The 17,919-nt window shown below is 44.1% G+C and overlaps 2 long non-coding RNA genes across 2 annotated transcripts in view; one reads left to right on the forward strand and one right to left on the reverse strand.

Annotated features, from left to right (window-relative positions):
* The window catches only part of LOC111271677 (uncharacterized), a 51,827-nt gene extending 36,319 nt beyond the window's left edge, over positions 1-15,508 (reverse strand). Inside the window, exon 1 of the long non-coding RNA XR_015315421.1 lies at positions 15,431-15,508. This is a non-coding gene — a long non-coding RNA (uncharacterized LOC111271677). The remainder of the gene's footprint in view (positions 1-15,430) is intronic.
* Positions 1-15,671, forward strand: part of LOC147751964 (uncharacterized) — a 71,452-nt gene extending 55,781 nt beyond the window's left edge. The window contains exon 2 of the long non-coding RNA XR_015315422.1: positions 12,963-15,671. This is a non-coding gene — a long non-coding RNA (uncharacterized LOC147751964). The remainder of the gene's footprint in view (positions 1-12,962) is intronic.
* Positions 15,672-17,919: the final 2,248 nt, after the last annotated feature.

Genomic DNA, 17,919 nt, shown 5'->3' on the forward strand with positions numbered 1-17,919 from the left:
AACCTCATACAAGCAGGATCTATTGTTTTTCAGGAAAAATCTGTCAGAAAGTATAGTCACATGTATGTTCTATCGAAAATACGATATAGTAATTATGCACGACTTCAGATCAAACATGATTGATATATATTATAGTCAATATGGTGAAGTTGACGTTTTGGTTCCCTGCACGTACTTCGTGCAAGCATATTACTAGTACTTATAAAAAATATGATTTTTTTAAATGTGCATTGGAATATGCACGTATAAACGCGGTATGTTAGGCGGTATCACGTAAGGCATTAATAAGTAATATACAAACGAGTCGGTATTACGCTATAACGTGTTCCCGTCCAGGACTATAGACAACGGAAATTGTCCTCTCAAAAGGTGCTGTGATCATGAAAGACTGACAGAAGCCTCGCGCGTGAGACCTATAAATTTCTGCGCGGAAGCCGAAAATTTTCCTTCAGTCGCTTTTTTTAGTAGTCACGTTTGAATTCAAAGTGGCTCTTACCATACCAGCTTTTGACTCCTTTATTAACTGTACAATATGAAATAGTGTGCTCAGAAATGAAATTTTCGAAACACATTGAAAAAGGCCACTTGTGAGTATGTGCGGAATACTAGGGGTCCATATAATTTCAGATCGTCATCATATAATTTAAATAAAACAATTAGGCCCTTCATATTATAGATAAAAACGCCCAATAATATTGGATGAAGGCGCACAATGGTACAGTCTCGCAGGACACCGGATAGGCCAGCTTCTGTGTAAAATTTTACATGGAAATATCTTCTTTTTATTTACACCACTGTTACGAAGGGTCAATAAATTGTACGCTTGCGAGCGTTAGGCAGATTGCCTAAGAGTATTAGGAATACAATATGTGGAGGCAAAAGAAGCATCGATTGAACCTGATACAACTAGCACGTATGCTGAAAAATCGAAGGCTGTCTAAAAATCTCTTGACAGCGCTGCTGCAGAATCATTTGTACTATGTATATGTTGTCGTTGACAGGACTACGGCGCTCTTCGATTTGTAAGTATCCGGATGACGTTATTACACAGGTTATGGTACATCGCTCTGCGTAAAGCCCCTAGAGGACAATCTTCGGCTTGATTAGTATTCAGTTCTTCTTTAATTATTGAATTTTTTAAAAAATAAAACATCTGTAGGGACTTCGTTGTAAGATCTGAAGAGCACAGACAACTAGGAATTATTTATTCCGCATCCTTGTTCCGTAGCTATTAAGAGACTAGAAAACGTAAGCAAGGAACTTCTTGCGTTCGTTATGAAGTATAATTTAAGGTTCTCCTCCGTTTCGATCTATGCTTTTATTCAATCAGCAATTATCAGGATCGTTTCTAATGACTTCAATGTTCTAATGCTACCAAGCCTTCCATTTACAATGTCCATCTCGGAGATAGATCTCCTTCTTTATTCTGCATGTATAAGTATGTTATTGTAGCGGATACGTGTGACATCAGACTCACTCAGACATAGGTTAACAGTCAATTTCCGACTCGGACAGGAAGGCAAACGCGTTAAGACTGTTACAAACGAAGTTCTCGACGATCCAAACACTGGGACTTCTGGCATCGGGACTGTGATTACAGTGATCAGAACGAGGATTAAACCTAAAAATCGCAGATAGACTGAGGCGAAGCAAATTTTGTATTGTGAACTGGTGGGTGATATTGGTTAGACTACTCGTCTAGAATCAGTTTTTACCTATCGTTCCATGTCACGTTTGCTAACTTTATTAGTCAATCTCCAGAGCTCGATGAATCTGTCAGCCGGCACCCGCCAGGTAACTCAGCCACCGCACCGTGTCTCGACTCATAGGGACCGCAGTTTCGATCAGTTGTTCGCTTATGACAGGACTAGTTTTATCTGAACTAGCCAGCCCAGCATTTGCCACTTCCTCGGTTGTTGGTCCTACCCCACAATCAACACCCTGTCTGGAAGACAACACTCTGCGGTGCACAAGAACAGCGACTCTGTTCAATATCATTTTGTACTCGAGTTGGCCTAGCAACAACTTCTACGTTGCTACCGGCGGCTGGACGGCCTTCTGCGAGCCCAGGTAAACCGATTGATGATGGCCGCTCGATGCTGCTATCATCACTGTGAGCGCCAATCACGTCGATGCTGGCTGGCTGGCCGGGTGCGTCTGACACGATCGGCCATGCACAGATCAACACTATATACACTACTTCGAAACTATACGAAAAAGGATGGGATCGCGTCGTATATCTTACGAGTTTTCAGCGTACGCACAAAATTGACGCGCGGTCCAGGACGAACGTGTATCACATCAACGTACCGGGTAGAACTAGTCGCTCCGGAGCTCAAACGTAAAGCTGTAACAACGTTCACATTAGATAATCATATATTGGACAGGTTACGGATGGCCAAAGAAACAAGCACAATAAGTAGTTAGTAAAAGCACGTAACTTCAAGCTGAGAGACTAAAGGGTACTTATAGTTTAAATAATATCGAAGTAATATTCATTTGCCATTTGGCAATTATACGATTTGGCATTTATATTTTATTATGTTTGAACAAGATTTCTGAAGAACAAGAAGACTGATTCTACTAGCGCACCAGATCAACCAAGTAGATTCCGGCGCTGTAAATGTAGTGTAGGATTCTACTGAGGCGTATATATATATTAAACTATACTCGATATTGCATATTATTTCTGGCAGGTACCAATGCCATCTGCATGCTTTTTGTTGATATTCCTTAGATACAATAATGATATACTATCATGTCCAAAGTAACGCTGCAGTGCAATATATATATATATATATGTATACGGGTGTTCGTAATGCTCATCATCTTCCTTGAATTCCCATCGTGCTCTAACGGGGCCGTCGTCCCTTCCGCGCACGTTGCGCTGCAAATGGCTTGAAGCGAGATTACATGCGGAGGTGGGTACGCAGATGCCATTTGGCGGGCATAAATTCAAATTCTTTTCCACCTCGAACTGTGAAAAAGGAAGAAGTGTGATGCTAGTGTATGGGTGGGGCAACCTCTAAAGGGACGACGGCGTGTATTGGTAGTGGCACCATAGCGCCGTAGTTGCATAGTACAGGACCATAGTAGCCCCGCGTGTTCCCCTAAAGCTTCGGTGACGAGGGTGATGGACAAAAACAGTAAATAAGCACTGGAGAGCTTCTCCGAATGAACTGAGTCACAGAGAGATAATTACCGAGATTAAACGGGAGATATATGCAAATTCAGGGTAAGCAGAAAGAAAGCTGGAGATGCTGAACGCGTACCAACCGTTAAAGAAGAAAATACTTTTCCTTTCACCGGTTCTTTGGGCTCGGATCTACTTTTAGCTGTGTTGGGTCGGATCTCGTTTCGTTTCATGATAAGAAGCCCATGCAGACCATAGGAGCAAGTATGCCCCCCTCGAGAACTGGTGTACCGTAGTAGTAGTAGTCCATATGTGGGTACTGCGGCTAAGGAGAAATCCAAGTCGAGTAGTTTATGATATAAACGATCAAGCCTAATTATGCTGTGTTTCATCTGTAGGTATTGGCTGTTATACGAATCGCTCGTAGGAGAAAAAGGCTGCTCTCAGAAAAATCGTCCAAAAAGAACAGGAGATAATCCACGTATCCTTTTCAATGGAGCAGGTCTGTAGTGGTTTTGTAACAATGAATTCGTTTCCCTTAATGAAATGCGGCTGACACCACATAAAAGTGAGGGCTTGCTTTTTGATTCAACATTCCCTTTCACCCAGACAGCCAAAAGCGATTCATTCGTTAGATTAGCGGTCAGAACAGAGTGAAGGCGGTATTGGATGCGTTGGAAAAATGGGGCATGTATCTTGAAAAAAACGCAGATTTTTACTTCTGATCATTTAGCAGAAGGGATACCGAGGTGTTAAGGTTAATCGGGTCTACAATACACTTGTCAGCATAATGATAATCTGAAATAACCCAGTATATAAATCGATTCACGCGATTATTCTTTGTTTTTTCCGCGTTAGGATAGTTCTGCTACAGATTCTAATCATTGGCAGAATGCGATTTTAAATGATCCTACTTTCTTCGCAGGAATCCTATAGCAATATGCATTTCATCCTATCGATATTCAAACCCCACTTTCACTAGCCGAAGACTATGGTCAGGCTTTACGAGAACTATTTTGTGCTTTTTTTGTTACCGGACAACTGGCGATTTCGCAATAGAACTATTCAGTACAACAAAAATGCCTAGTACAACCGCTCTTATCGTTTGGCTTGATCTAGGTCTCTAGTTCCACTTAGAATAAGACGATGGTGACGACGACAACGACAATGAAAATATGTTCATCCGACGTCGCTAGCCATTGGCCGTAAAAAAACGCCGCGGTGCGTCCATTGTGCGCTACGATTTAATGGGTCATACATTGGCGCTATACAAAAACCGTACTTGCCCAGCGCGAAAAGGATTAATGACAGCATATCCGATTGAAAAGCTAATGGTCCGTAGACAAGCGGCGGCAGTAGTAACCCTTGTAGTAGCAGTCAGTGGCGGAAGGCTGTGTGCGAGACGAAACCCTGCAGCTAAGTGCACGCTGCAAGAAGCTAAGGTTTCGCTCTTTTTTGGCCCGGTTGTCTGGTCCGGCCCGATCTGGTTACCCAACGGGCTGAAGGGCACACCCTTGACATTCCGGTTCACATAGCCAGCTCTGCTAATGGACATTTATTGGTCGTTTTTACTCATCATATATTGGCTCGTCCAAGCGGAGGCTAGGGTGCCAGCAACGAATGTACTTGCCAGTCGGTCGATCCGGTGTCGGTCAAAAGTGGGAAACGGTCTTCGATCGCGTTTGCACTAAACTCGAAGTGCAGGAGGCCATACCGGTAAAAGCGCACGAATTGTGCCCCTTCCTTCACTAGAAATCTCTCTCGGATAACTCTGCGTTCAGGAAAACGTTCATAGGAAATGGAACAATGTGGCATGACATGGGACCCAGCAAATATATGTACGTCTTTTCGACTTTTCACATTTGAATACATTTACATATTGGTCGTTGCACTTCTGATCGTGAAGTTGCAAAGGTTTGTATGAGTAACAGGTACTTGTGAGGGTTATTATTCTCTATAGTCTAGTCTTAAAGCGAAAATGTGCGGTATTATTACTATGGTTAGTTTCTGTTCTAATCCTCTAGCTATTCCTGTTCAAGTTTATTTAAGAAGGTCCAGAGACCTACTGAAATGTGGAATTTTAATGGAAGTTATTAATCGAATAGGCAGATACGCGCCACCCAGTTTTCAGCTTAGTGACAAATGTTTATTCTTTCCAGCAAATTTATCTATAATACTAGAGTTCGCCTCATTCACCGAGTTTGAGTTGGTCTTAGGCTATGGACTCAATGACGGCCTTAGTCTAAGGTTGAAGGCCACGGTCGACGTGACGACCCTGCTCCACGTGATTTGTCCGTCGGCTGACATCCGATAGATGCGGGCGGATTGAGTAATCATAAAGTGACGTTTCGACTCAGCGGTCAAGCCATGCACAAATTGTGTTGGCCTTCAATTGACCTCTCAGTTATTTTAGAAGCTTAGTGGGCTAGCGTCACATTAAGTCGATGCCCGTGGGTCAACAAACGGACCCTATTTCTCAGACAGATATATAATATATATAGAAATATAGACGCCACCAGCAAAAAGAAGCGAGGTAGCAGATTTAGTACGAACAGGCAGGGTTTACTAGCAACAACAGTCTCAGCAACTAAAAAGGAATTGGTCTCGTTTCTCTGGACTGACTCCCATATGATCCTTATGTGCGAATGCTAGAGCATCCAACAAGCAAAAACAAACCGTACGTGAGATTGAGAAAAAGCGCTTTAAATAGATAGAAAATTGAAATAAGAGCTATACCAGCTATCGTTCTGCTAGCAGTAGGGAGAACCAGTGGATGTCTGTGTATACTGTAAGTATATCTATTATTTCTGTAGTATCGTCAAGCGGCTGCGGTCGAAGCCCCCGGTCTCCAATAAGCCGACCCAGTTGCGAAGCATTAGGCGATTATATGACGTGTTCAGTAGGCGTGAGGGCGATGTTTACGACCACAAGCAGGCGGTGATGGTGATGGCACGGGTACTAGTGGGGGGGTCCCGTTCGGGAGGCGGTAGCGGCGGCGGCGGATGCCGGTGGATAGATGATGGCGGACGGCCTGGTCATGGATGAGCTTTCTTCCAACCCCTCTGTACCCCTCGCTATGCGCCTTTGAACGCATGACTCCTCACTGCAGCGGTTTCTGCTCGCGCAAAGAGCTAGCTATGGCAGCAGCAAAACCTGGGGTTTCGAGGGGCCAGCGGGTAGGGGATCATCTACCTTTATCCGAGCCAAACTTAGCTTCATCGGTTGGCATCACAATGCCTCATTGCAGTCAACCAATGTAAAGTTGGACTAAGGGAGCTGCTAGCCCTGTTCACCGCAATCAGAGAGTAGTAGAGACCAATGCTGTTACCATGGATGGCTCGTGCTAAGATCATAAAGCAATTCCATCGGCACATTGGCCCTGTTCCCTTCACCTTTCTTTCCGCCAGCAACTGCCTTCCCGTCCAGGCGCAACGACGTCCACAACACAAGTAGTAGATAGACGTTGAGACAAGCGCAGGAAGGCCATTGCGCAAGCTACTACCGGTTTGCTGCTTCGCCGGCTGGCCAACCATCCATACGATCATAGAGTGGCAGATAAGTACTTTTTGTATAGGGGTGTTAGCTACCCTAACCAGCCACATATGGGCCGCGGTCGCTGGAGCAGTCACCTATGCCATGATCCAGTTGCTTTCTCGGGTACAGATCTAGTGCGAAAAACCGAGCCACAAGGTGCTGCCAGGCCATCAGAAGGAGCCGCCTTCATAGCGGTAAGAATGTAGATACAGATGTTGCAGTTTATCCCCGCGGCACCTTCGAGTGTGTGGGCCCCAGGCGTGTGTGCCTTTACGTCTATAGCCTTAAGGCTCGTGCTGCTGCTGTCGGCTTTGCGGCAAGTTACTTAGCAGGCGTAACTTCAAGCATACCGAAGGCCAAGTATCTATGTGTGGTAAGTGTGAAAGAAACTCACAGTGAACATTATGCGATAACAAACGAATAAACACAACGCAACAATTAAATACCACTCAAACATTTTTTGTGCTTTCGCGAAGACTACGATTCTCGGTATGTCGACGGCTAACAGGAGTGAACAAATAGGGCAGTGCTCACGTGAACGAAGATTGAAAACGTCGGGAGTTGTACAACGTCAAGCTACGATAGAGTGTCGTGCAGTTGTTGTACCAGCCAACTCTAGGATCTCGAGCACAACAGTTTCGTCATAATAATCTGAGTTATGTCGTCTTTGTTTCATTTTAAGGGTAGAAATTTTGGGTCTCAAATAACCTTCTGTTAAGGTCTACCGAAGAGTCATTGTAGAATTTTTTTTTACTCCTTTACCGATTTAATATTAACAATCCAAAACGGGTATATATCGAGCAACATCTTGGATTATAGAACTCGTATCTGTATCCGATACTGATATTGCGAATCGTTCGTACTCGACTTCCATTGCAAACGGGCTCCTTATATACTTTGAAAACGACGCTTTGACACACGACATTTGCGGATGTCGGCTTGCCCTATTTTTCATACGATCAGGAAAAAAAAATTCAGCCATCCGTATTTACAATCCACATACAATTGCACAGTAGAAACGCGTACGCGTCGCCTTTTCCGGAATCGATATTTCGGCTATGCCCTCACGTCTAACAGCAGTCACAAGCTGCTTTGCCTCGTATTCAATACGCAATTTAGTTGTTTTCTAATATGAAACAAGCGCGCGTTTTTCGGGGTCCTTCGCAATCGAATGTCCGTAGAAGCATAGGCCCAACTCTGTAAGAAGCTCCTTTTGTGTAGTGGTGGTCATTGATATCACTCAAACTATAAGAGACACAAGATGTCTAAATTTAGGTGAGGTAATATAATAAATGACCTGTTTATCTTTACGCTGTGTACTTACATACATTTTTCTGGGATCTGTAAGACAAAAGCCAATTCTAAAATATGCCGATATCTCATTTAGTTGATTGTTTTGCCCGAAAGTCGTTTGTGTTAGCCTAACCGTAACCGCCCCTAAGAATGTGAAATTATCAGCTCCTAAACTTCTCTGATCTGGAATAACGTTTGGTCATGCTTCAAAAGCTTTTATATTATCCCGAAAAAGACCACTTGCCTCGAAATCATTGACCGTGGGTCATTCCTATGCCCCAATGTGTGCTCTGGCGAATACTTGACGCTTGTATATCGGTGCCCGCGAGTGAAAAAGGTCTCAGCTATTATAGACTGCGACTGAGCGTCAGCGTAGAGGGAAAGAGTCACTGGGAAAGTATCTCAATAAAAATGTCTTGCTCGTCTCGCCATATATCAACCGATTTGGCCATAAAATAAGCCCTGAGAGTAGACAGCATTGATTCGAGAGGTTATCTGCTTTAACTCTTTCAGAAGTGGAAACGGGCGCGTGGGGAAGCTTTCGCATTGGAGTCGCTGTCGTCGCCGCGAATGGCAGACACGCTGGCCAAAAGCTTAGCGTGACGGCAATGGTCTGTTCACTCGAGGCGGTTGCGCAGCCGCGGCAGCAGCGAAGGCAAGGCCTGCCAGCGCTGCCTAGGGCTAAGGAAGGGCGGCCCGCATTTCGTCTGGTTGGATCCGGTCGAGAAGTTCCGATATAAGCATATATGGGGCTGCATATATATTATATCGGCTCTTCCGGCTTGCAGCCAGCAAGCACTTTTGCGCTCCGTACGCAAAGGGGTTGCCCTGTCCACAAACGTACATATGTAGGATGGTCAAACAGAGGGAGCAATGTAGAGAAGACCAAGTATGAGGTAGTAGACCAAACTCTACTCATCCTGGCGCTATTGAGGAGCTGTCGTAGCCATGAATGGCCATGAGTACGGGTGAGTATGACGGGCCATGCCTTCCCGGCCCTAGCTTCTGTCTGCTGGGAGAACATTGCCTACATCCGTTCGAAAAACGACGTATTTGCCCACCGTTGTAAGCACCGATGTGGGCCCGGCAGCAAGGTCTTTGCAAGGGTTACCTTTCCCGCTCCGTTTAGCCCCCACTGCGCTAGTTTTGCCACTCTGCGCATATTCGTATGTATACCATACGCCGACCCACCAAACGGATTGGCAGCTGCTATCTACTTCCCCGACTCTGCTCTCATTCCGTAAACCCTATGATAGGTCTGCATACTCGCCTGGCATATGGCTACACCTTCGTCGTTTGCTCTCGCTCATCGCGTTCGAGTATAAAAGCAGCAGAATCGAGAGTCATTCACGATCAGTCTTCCTGCGGCCTGCTAGGAATGCCAACGGTGACTTACATATATTTGCCTTTAAATTTGCTCGTTTTGCCTAAATTCGACGAGGAGGAATACCATTATTATCATCATCGTTGCAAAACTCTTCATCGTCGTCATTGCTGCCTATGGCTGCTCTATTGAGGCATCGGCAGCGGGATTTAGTAGGGCCTATAAGCGCGTGGGCGTCTTCGGGTTTACGCATAGCGAGCGCAATGCATATACGCAGCGTATGCATGTTTCTCATAAATGCGAATTGACGCCATTGCAGTGGCAGTAACGCGGCACATAGTAGCGCATGAAAAACATGGTCGCGTAGCCTTGCGCAGTCCGCCGGCGAAGTGGCATCACTGATTACATTTCGTTCTCTAGATTCGTTTCTACTTTTCCATACGTACGCGCCTATTATAGTTTATATTGCCTTCTCACCCCGCGTCTAGCTATCCATTTCGCTATAGCCTTGGTCTGCGTCTCATTTCGAAGCTCAGACTTTCCAACCTCGTCTATGCTGGGAATTCTTGCTAAATCTATTGCAACAGCGGGAAAGACAGCAATTGCAGCCTTCGTGGCAGGAGGGTTAATGCTATAGCACAGCGGGACAGCTAGGTCCCCACCGCATAGAGTCGAGAGCGTACATACAACATTTGGACTCATATCGCTCGAGGTTTGGTCACGATAAACTAGCTAATATAGTTTGCCATTTTGATTAAGTGCTGTTTTCATTTCTCGATCATTTGCCGGGTGAAGGATGGTTCGCGAAGGCGAGACAAGCGGCGACAAGTGTTACTTAGATATTATGGAAATATTTACCACGAGGCCATTGTGAAGTTTGATAGTAAACATCGTAGATGCAGCGTGAGAGCTAGAGCTCGCATAGCGTTTCATGTTGTTACAAGGATTTGGAAAGTCGGATGAGGGTTTAAATAGGATTCAAGTGACCGCCTGATTTAGCAGGAAGAGTGCCTGTACTCAACTGCTGGTGCCCTTAGAAAATAAGCTCCGTAAATGTACGAAATGTTTTTGGCTTGACTTATGCTACGTATACACAAATACCGTCAGAAGCTATCGATAAGGCCGTTTATGCGCCAGGAATGACTAAACTATGACCTACAAGGCAAGTTCCGTTGCAAAGTTCTATTCTCCTAAATCTACCGTTTTATCTTATGAAATATAGCTATGGAAAAAAGTTTTGAAAACATTTCTGAACTAATATGTGCGTTTCTTGCTTTTCTCTTTGTCAGCCAGATTCATGGGGTTGGCTTAGAGTGTGCTTTCGTGCAGAGGACGTGCACATACATGGATCTATTCGTCAATACAAACTTTGGCACGAAGGCATTTTCCTGTAAATTTTCATAACAATAGTGAAATATGAGTTATTATTGCCGCAGTCGCTTTAGTTAAAGCCATCGTGTATGCACGCAGGCACCCCTCGTTTCGGTACGACTTAGCGTGGCCATTGCCTCCGCTGGCACTGATACTCGAAATGCTTTGAGTTTAGTTGGCCGTAGGCGGTTGGTTGGCAATGGATCTTCACGGATTTCTTCTCAGTATATTATGAGTATCAGGCAAACGACAATCGCCTTCCTCTCTATGGGTAATTTGACGCGCTGCTCAGGCTCTTACAAGTTGTGACAATGCGACTCCCTATCCTGATGCCCTGTTCCTTTTTCTAGGCGCGCCCTTAGCAGTACCACCATTGGTCGGACCGATTTTTCAATGTCCAGATTTTGAATTTTTCGAAAAGTCCGCGTTTCATCTCCCGCGCACTCTCCCTTTCGTTTTTTCTCTCGACCTTTCGAGCGCCCATCTGAGCCGTTCCACTCCCCATTCAGAACCAAGCGACGAATCTCCTCTCAAACGAAGCTCACGATTCGTTCGTCGCCGCAAGCATTCTCGTCCTAGCCGAGAAAAGCAAGACACGTCTTTCGATGATGGCGGATGGACCGGGTCGCGGTAGAGACCCAGGGACCCAGAAACGGAAGAGACTCTAGAAGAGGAATCAGCGCCGAGCGGGGTTACGAGGCGATTGAGAGCTGGCGTAGGAAAACAGGGTAGCGGTGAGACGCAGACAGCTCCCTATATGAGAAGAAAGATATGGCGTTGCTGGTCAACGAGCCGCGGCTTCCTGTTCCGTAGTAGTCGCCGATGACCACGATCGGCCCGGATCCGGGCAACGGTATGGGCTAGACGAACTCAGGCAAGGAGAAAGAGAGGGTTCTACAAGGAAAAGATTTAGGAGCGAAGTGTACGGCATTGTCGATGGAAGCCTGGGTACGATGGGCTGCTGGTGACTAGATTTTTGTCAATAGTAGATTACGAATAATTACGAACGCTGTTTGAGACAGATTTGTTTAAGGTCTCCTTGAGGCCTGTGTTTTAAAAACGTACGTTTTTTTATATATACAGAAGTGTGCAGTATTCTCTACACGACAGCGATGCATTATTGTGTCCCTTTGAGCAGGTAGCACATGGGCCAGCAAGGAAGAAATATGTATTTTACTTTCCCACTTGCGAGCATTGACTTGCTGCCACTTACGAGTTCATACAAGAACTCTCCGTTGATGCTTACTTTGATCTCCTAAAAACTTCTAGAATATTATTTGCGATACCTTTTGTATCGACATCCTCTCAATTACCGTCGTACGCCTTCTATCTGTGCACCTGGTAAGATTTTTAAATGCAAAGAACACTAGTTTGTCTAGCAAAGTGCCTGTGTCACAGTAGAAGCAAAAGCCATCGTCACTGGGGCGACAATCAGCTGATTGAAAGACGGGGCAAAGAGAGTTATGAGCTATGGGCTACTACATTCGATATAAACAGATACGCAAAAGGGAATCAAAAGGAAAAGTAGCAACGCCGATTTCTCGACTAAGCGTTGAGGTGAGAAGGCTCTAATCATTTGCTCCTCGAAGTGATAAATGAAGCGCTGGGAAGGAACTGCTCTTACACCACCCGGGTCCCCCGTAGAAAGACCGACCTTAGTTCACCCGAACGGCTCCATAACTCGTCTCGCACGATCACCACTGCTGCCACAAGGCCAATGTTATATGTGCTTGAGTTTGTGAGTCTATGTATGCTTAACAGTAATGCATCGGCCGATCTCACACACAATCACACAACTGATTTGTATTCAGTTTGCGGACAGTCGCCGCTGACTTGTTAGTATGATATATTGCAGTCATACCTCACACCCTGATCTGATAACCTCCGTTTTGAAGTTACGGACACTTAACTTACTTCCTCCACTTACCGTTGCTTCTTAATTTTCGTAGTTCCATCTGTCCTTAGCACTAACAAAACACAGCGCTGAAATTTGCTTCAGATAACACTAGCTTTAGTCGGTCAAAAAATTTAGTAGCTTGTGGTATATGTGGCTTTTCGGCTCAGCCTTGGCAGCAGATATTTTTTACTAGCTTCGCCTGTGAACAGCCTATACATACAGCATATATCGAACAAATAAAGAAGACTACTTGATTATTATAAAGAAAAAAAAGCATAGTAGAAAAACAAATCGAAGTCATGAGAGCTGAGGAAAAAGCGGCAGTTACTAAATAGGGAAAAACAGGCACGGGATCAAGACCTTCTTGCTAAATGAATTGACTGTTTGTCCTATTTTTTTTTCTTTCACAGGCTTGTTTGCCACTGTTCTTACTATGTGTGCCGGTGGCTTCATTTGATCGAGTTTCGTGTACGTGCATTGCCTTTTGTATCGTCCAGCACCCAAACCTTAAAAAAGAAAATTCCCTCTATAATCTAATATCTCAACTGCTTCATCTGTAAAGCTATCTTCTAGTTGCTACAACAAACCAAAGAGGATCGGTCGGAAGGAACTGGCCCTTTTGTCGCATCGGTGATAAGTACGGCAAGAAGCCGACAAAACCTTGGTGAAAACTTATTATTCATTAAATACGATTCAGATAGGTCTCGACAATTTCTCTTGGAGACGATGTCGCGGTACCGTGTACTTTGACCGCAGATTCTCCTAGCCGTATCAGGAAACAAATGGATATAAATGAATCCCAACGTGTATAGTTGAAGCTGGGATCAATCGACTGATCGTGCATTAACACACCGCTTTATTGACTTTGCTCCCTGTGCTCCGAATGGTCAACGGGCATTGATTATAGAGCTACTCTTTCTCCCAGTTCCTATTACATAACACCTTATAATTTTCTGTTTGCTCGGTAAATGCTTTATGAATAGTCATCCGTTTTCTAAGAAGGTTTCCAGAAGGGTCGTTGGCGAGAAAGCGATATCTCGATTATTATTTCACACCATAAAATCGTGCGACTTGCATCTGTAGCGTAAGCCCTTTAAGTCCTAACTATAAAATATTGCCTTCGTCCTGGTAATTAAATTTTGCCTAAAAACAAACAAAATTCAGTGCAGAAAATCGAAAGACTAGCAAAAGATCAACCAAATAAATAAAAAATCGTAATCAAATAAGTAAAACAACGCTCCCTTATAGAATTGTTATAACGATCTGCATAAGGTGTGTGTTTTCGACATATGACTTTTATTTTGTAAAATAAACTCGTATGGAATTAATTCGCTAAACAAAGACGATTGCCTGGTTGCGCTTTAAGGCCAAATACTTAAATATATTAGCTTGATAATGTCAAGTGGGATTGGTCTCGCTGGCCCACAAAGGCCAGTCGTCCTATTTGACACCTTTTGTTTGCTCCGTACATCAGTGCACATTACAAAAAAACTTTATGTGCATTTTTAGAACATGGCAGTACGGTTCCGATAACAAAGTTGTTAGCCGCGTCATCATGTTATTGAACAGCTGCCAAAAACGACGTGTCCTCTACGTAGGCTTAAACGGAAGCCTAAAGAAAACTAATTGGCCTATCTGGCCGTTCCTACTTAGAGCCTGTCAATAACGTTCATCATGGTGCATTATATCTGCAGAAATAATTTCGATGACTATGGTCAAACCGACGGACGCGTGACCTGCGTTAGATGGACTGATTGTTATTATAATGATAATTAAGTAGCAACTTATCGTGCGTTGAGGTGTGCACAACAATGCTCATAGCTATCATCATAGTGCCGTTACTCATCAGTAATCTGTTAGCTGCAATGGCGAGGTAACATCCTCAATACTGCTGGTCTGAAGTTATTTTTTTCGCAGTTACGTAGCTACCTATTCAACGAATCTGCCATTACAGAACTATAAGTTCGTAGAGGTTTTTTTTCTTTGTTGTTGCCAGACAATTCCTACTCTTATTTTTTGTATATACTAGCACACCGACGGCAATTGTTTAGTTTTTGTCCAAATTGAATCTTCAATGTCACACGATTTTGGCACTATTGTGATCAAGATGGGTGTCATAGGCGCGTTAAGGAGACGACTCTTTCAGTCGCATAGTTCGTATGTCGTATGTCTGTGTATACTAACAACTACAGATCAACTTCAGTTATCGAGTTGTCGTAGATCGCCCGCGGCCGCGGGCGAGCTTTCATCATCTACGCAGTCATCGTCGTCAACCTGGTAGCCAGGCCTAAACAAGCGGCTTCTATCGTCCTTTACTGCTGCAGTCTCACGGCTTACATCGTGTCACAGGGACGGATCGCGAAACCTAGACAATGTGGCGTGTCCGTGTAAATCGCGGACGGCTGTTTATCGAAAACAGGACCGTACACCAGGACCGTTTGAAAGCGCCTCATCACCAAGTGTTTATGTATAATACCAGAATCGCTTGCGTAGTGACTATCTCGTATTATTGCTAGCGTAGCTGGTTGATCGGCATGTACTACTCTTGCAACGAGTGTACTTACTGTGCAATCAGTTTAGTGACCGTTACAGCATTTGTATCTCTGGGTCTGCCTGTGTGTGCTTGTGTACAAGGTGCGGTTCAACAATGCTTTGTAATGGTCGAGTCACTCGCGATCTGTTGGCCGATGTGTTCACCGTTATCGCCTTTATCAACACCATTCAATGTATTGTACCTGCGTGTCCTGAAACAGGACACCCGCAGACGCCCTGGATTGTGCAAATGCGCTCATAGACATTGAGCAACAGACGTAACTTGAAAGCATGTAGAGATCACCCGAAGAAAAAATGAAGCGAAAGAAAAATCGCGAACGCTTACTCGTTTTTCCCTTTTCTTCTATTCGAGATTGGGTGCGTATATATGGGTGTGTGAACGCTGATTGGAGACTGCCGCTCGCCTGATTCTGATGACGCCTCCCTTCTTTGTTCATCGGTCGTGTTTGCTGAAGTCGAAGAAATAGCAGAATTTTGTTTATTAGTTAGCTAACTTGTTTACATCGAAATAAATTCATTTAAAGGTAGAACGAAAGGGGAAATAAAAGTCGACATTTATGACCGGGTTGTGGGTGTAGTCTGTTCTTATCACTATTACTGTTAATTTCCACTACTGTTATTGGTAATTTTTTATTATCACCATCATTATATGGAACTATTATGTAATTCAAGCAATGTTAAATGTACATTTTTCATTTAATATTTATATATTATTGAATGTTTATTTTATACCAGTCGTCTGCGGTATTCATTTCGGATACTGATAAATAGGTTCAGGTTATTTATTGAAAATTACCTCGGGTGGTACCTTTGCGCGCGTCAACATAAGTAAATATTTTGAATTTAACGCCCGATACTTGTGTTAGGCATAGCTTGGTACTGGCGCAAGTTCTGATCGCTCAGCTATCCATGTCGCAACAGCATTGACCAAGAGTCGTAAAGAGTGTTTTCGACAAGGAGATCGATAGAGTGCCGTACCCACAGTCATAGGATTCTCACTAAGATTCGAAAATGTTAAATAAGTAGATTTTTTAAATTCATCTCACAACTCTAATAGTATCGAACCTCACACTCGAGCTTTTTGTACCGCCATCATTAGCCATAAAAAGAGCCGCCATAGTTAAATATAGCACCAAACATTATTTACCCTATATTGCGGCACGTCGACCATGTTGATGACATTAACCCACAACAGACATCGTTACAGGGTCCAACCAACTATTTCTTTTTCCTGTTGCGCTTTTAGTACACAATACATTTTTTTGCTACGTCGCGAAACTCCGTCAAAGGTCAAATTCATTATAACTTGTCAATACTAACTTATCCTACAGTCGTACGTCACAAAGCCTCATCTGAGTGAGCTTCGAGCCTTTCTAGTCTTGAATCACTTGGCGTTGACGCTCACTCCGCTGCCACAAGCTGACCGCACCGCCGTTTCGTCATCAGGTGGGAATCAGGACAACTGAATGTTGAGCACTCGTCTATGCGTTTATGCCGTCGGTCTGCTCTGACCGAGCTCACGATAGAGAGATGGAGACACGAGCCCTAAATAACTACGAACGATGACAATACAATTGGGTTGAGGAACTCTTTGGAACCCTTGAGCTGGCTGAGCTTCAGTGTCCAGTGGCCACATACCAGCTTTGGAGTGCCAGGCAGGGAGTTATCGTAGAGCCAAACTGGTGACCGCGCCTCTCGTCAGTTGTGGTTCTAAGGGGCACCAAGAAGTATCATGCACAGCAGAAGAACGTAGCCTTGGGTTTCGCAGCAGGCGTCGCGCACAAGTCAAGAGATGCTGTTGCGACACAGTTATATAACTCCCGGTATAAACGAACCGACCTAAATTCCGCCGTTGAACGAATGTTTAAGGGGACGTATAGAGGGGGCCACTGTGGAGCAACGCAATCGTATGTAGAACAAGGCCTTCTAGACAGGCAAGTCCTACGGGCTTTCCCAATGATAAACTGCATAGCGAAACGTTAAATCACCCCATACAGGTTAAATTGGTCAGAATACACCTGTGATAGAATTGGGTCTGCGCATAATCAATTGGTTGTTTTAGAGGATGCTGTACGTGCACGTGTACGTGCACGTGTACGTGCTATATACATACGTAACGAATCGAAACATGGCTGCATCCATTATTCGGCAGGCACAACGTCGCCAATATTAAACAGGCTCATTTATATTTCAATAATTTCGCAGCTGACAGATTTTATTTTTCTATTTTTAAGCTATCAACGATCGTAACGCAGGCTACAGAACATCGCAAAGTAAGTTAGAAGAGAAACTTGAAGTACGATCGATCTAAACGACTCGAAAAATGAACGTTGATATTTAGAGGAAAAGTTAGCTCTGGATGATAAGTTCATTTATTCGTTCTATACGCGGAAAGCACACGGTGGGCGCGAGCAAGGACAAGTAGATAAACAGACTGGTGACTAAACTCTAGAAATTTACAACAATTTCAAACGCTCCACATACGTCTACCGTGATCTGGCAGTATTTTTCCTTATGAACTGCTGTTATGTAGGAAGGTATCACCCGTTAGTAACTGCCATTCGTCACGTTCTACACGCGTATAATGCGATAGCCGTTCGCGTACAATGAGCTGAGCTGTACTGTCTTAACTTCGTATTTCCTCTGGGGCCATAAATCCTAGTATAAACCTTAATCTCCTGAAGTTATTTTTCTTAGCTGTCGCGAGCGAAGTATCTTGAATCCTCTGAGACTAATTCCCAAATAGGGTCGTTTAGTTCTAAAATTGACGTGGCATATTGCTATTCGACTATAACTGCCTTACAAATCCACACA

The sequence above is a fragment of the Varroa jacobsoni genome, unplaced genomic scaffold, assembly GCF_002532875.2.
Source record: "Varroa jacobsoni isolate VJ856 unplaced genomic scaffold, vjacob_1.0 contig00854, whole genome shotgun sequence".
In the NCBI taxonomy this organism is placed as follows: domain Eukaryota; kingdom Metazoa; phylum Arthropoda; class Arachnida; order Mesostigmata; family Varroidae; genus Varroa; species Varroa jacobsoni.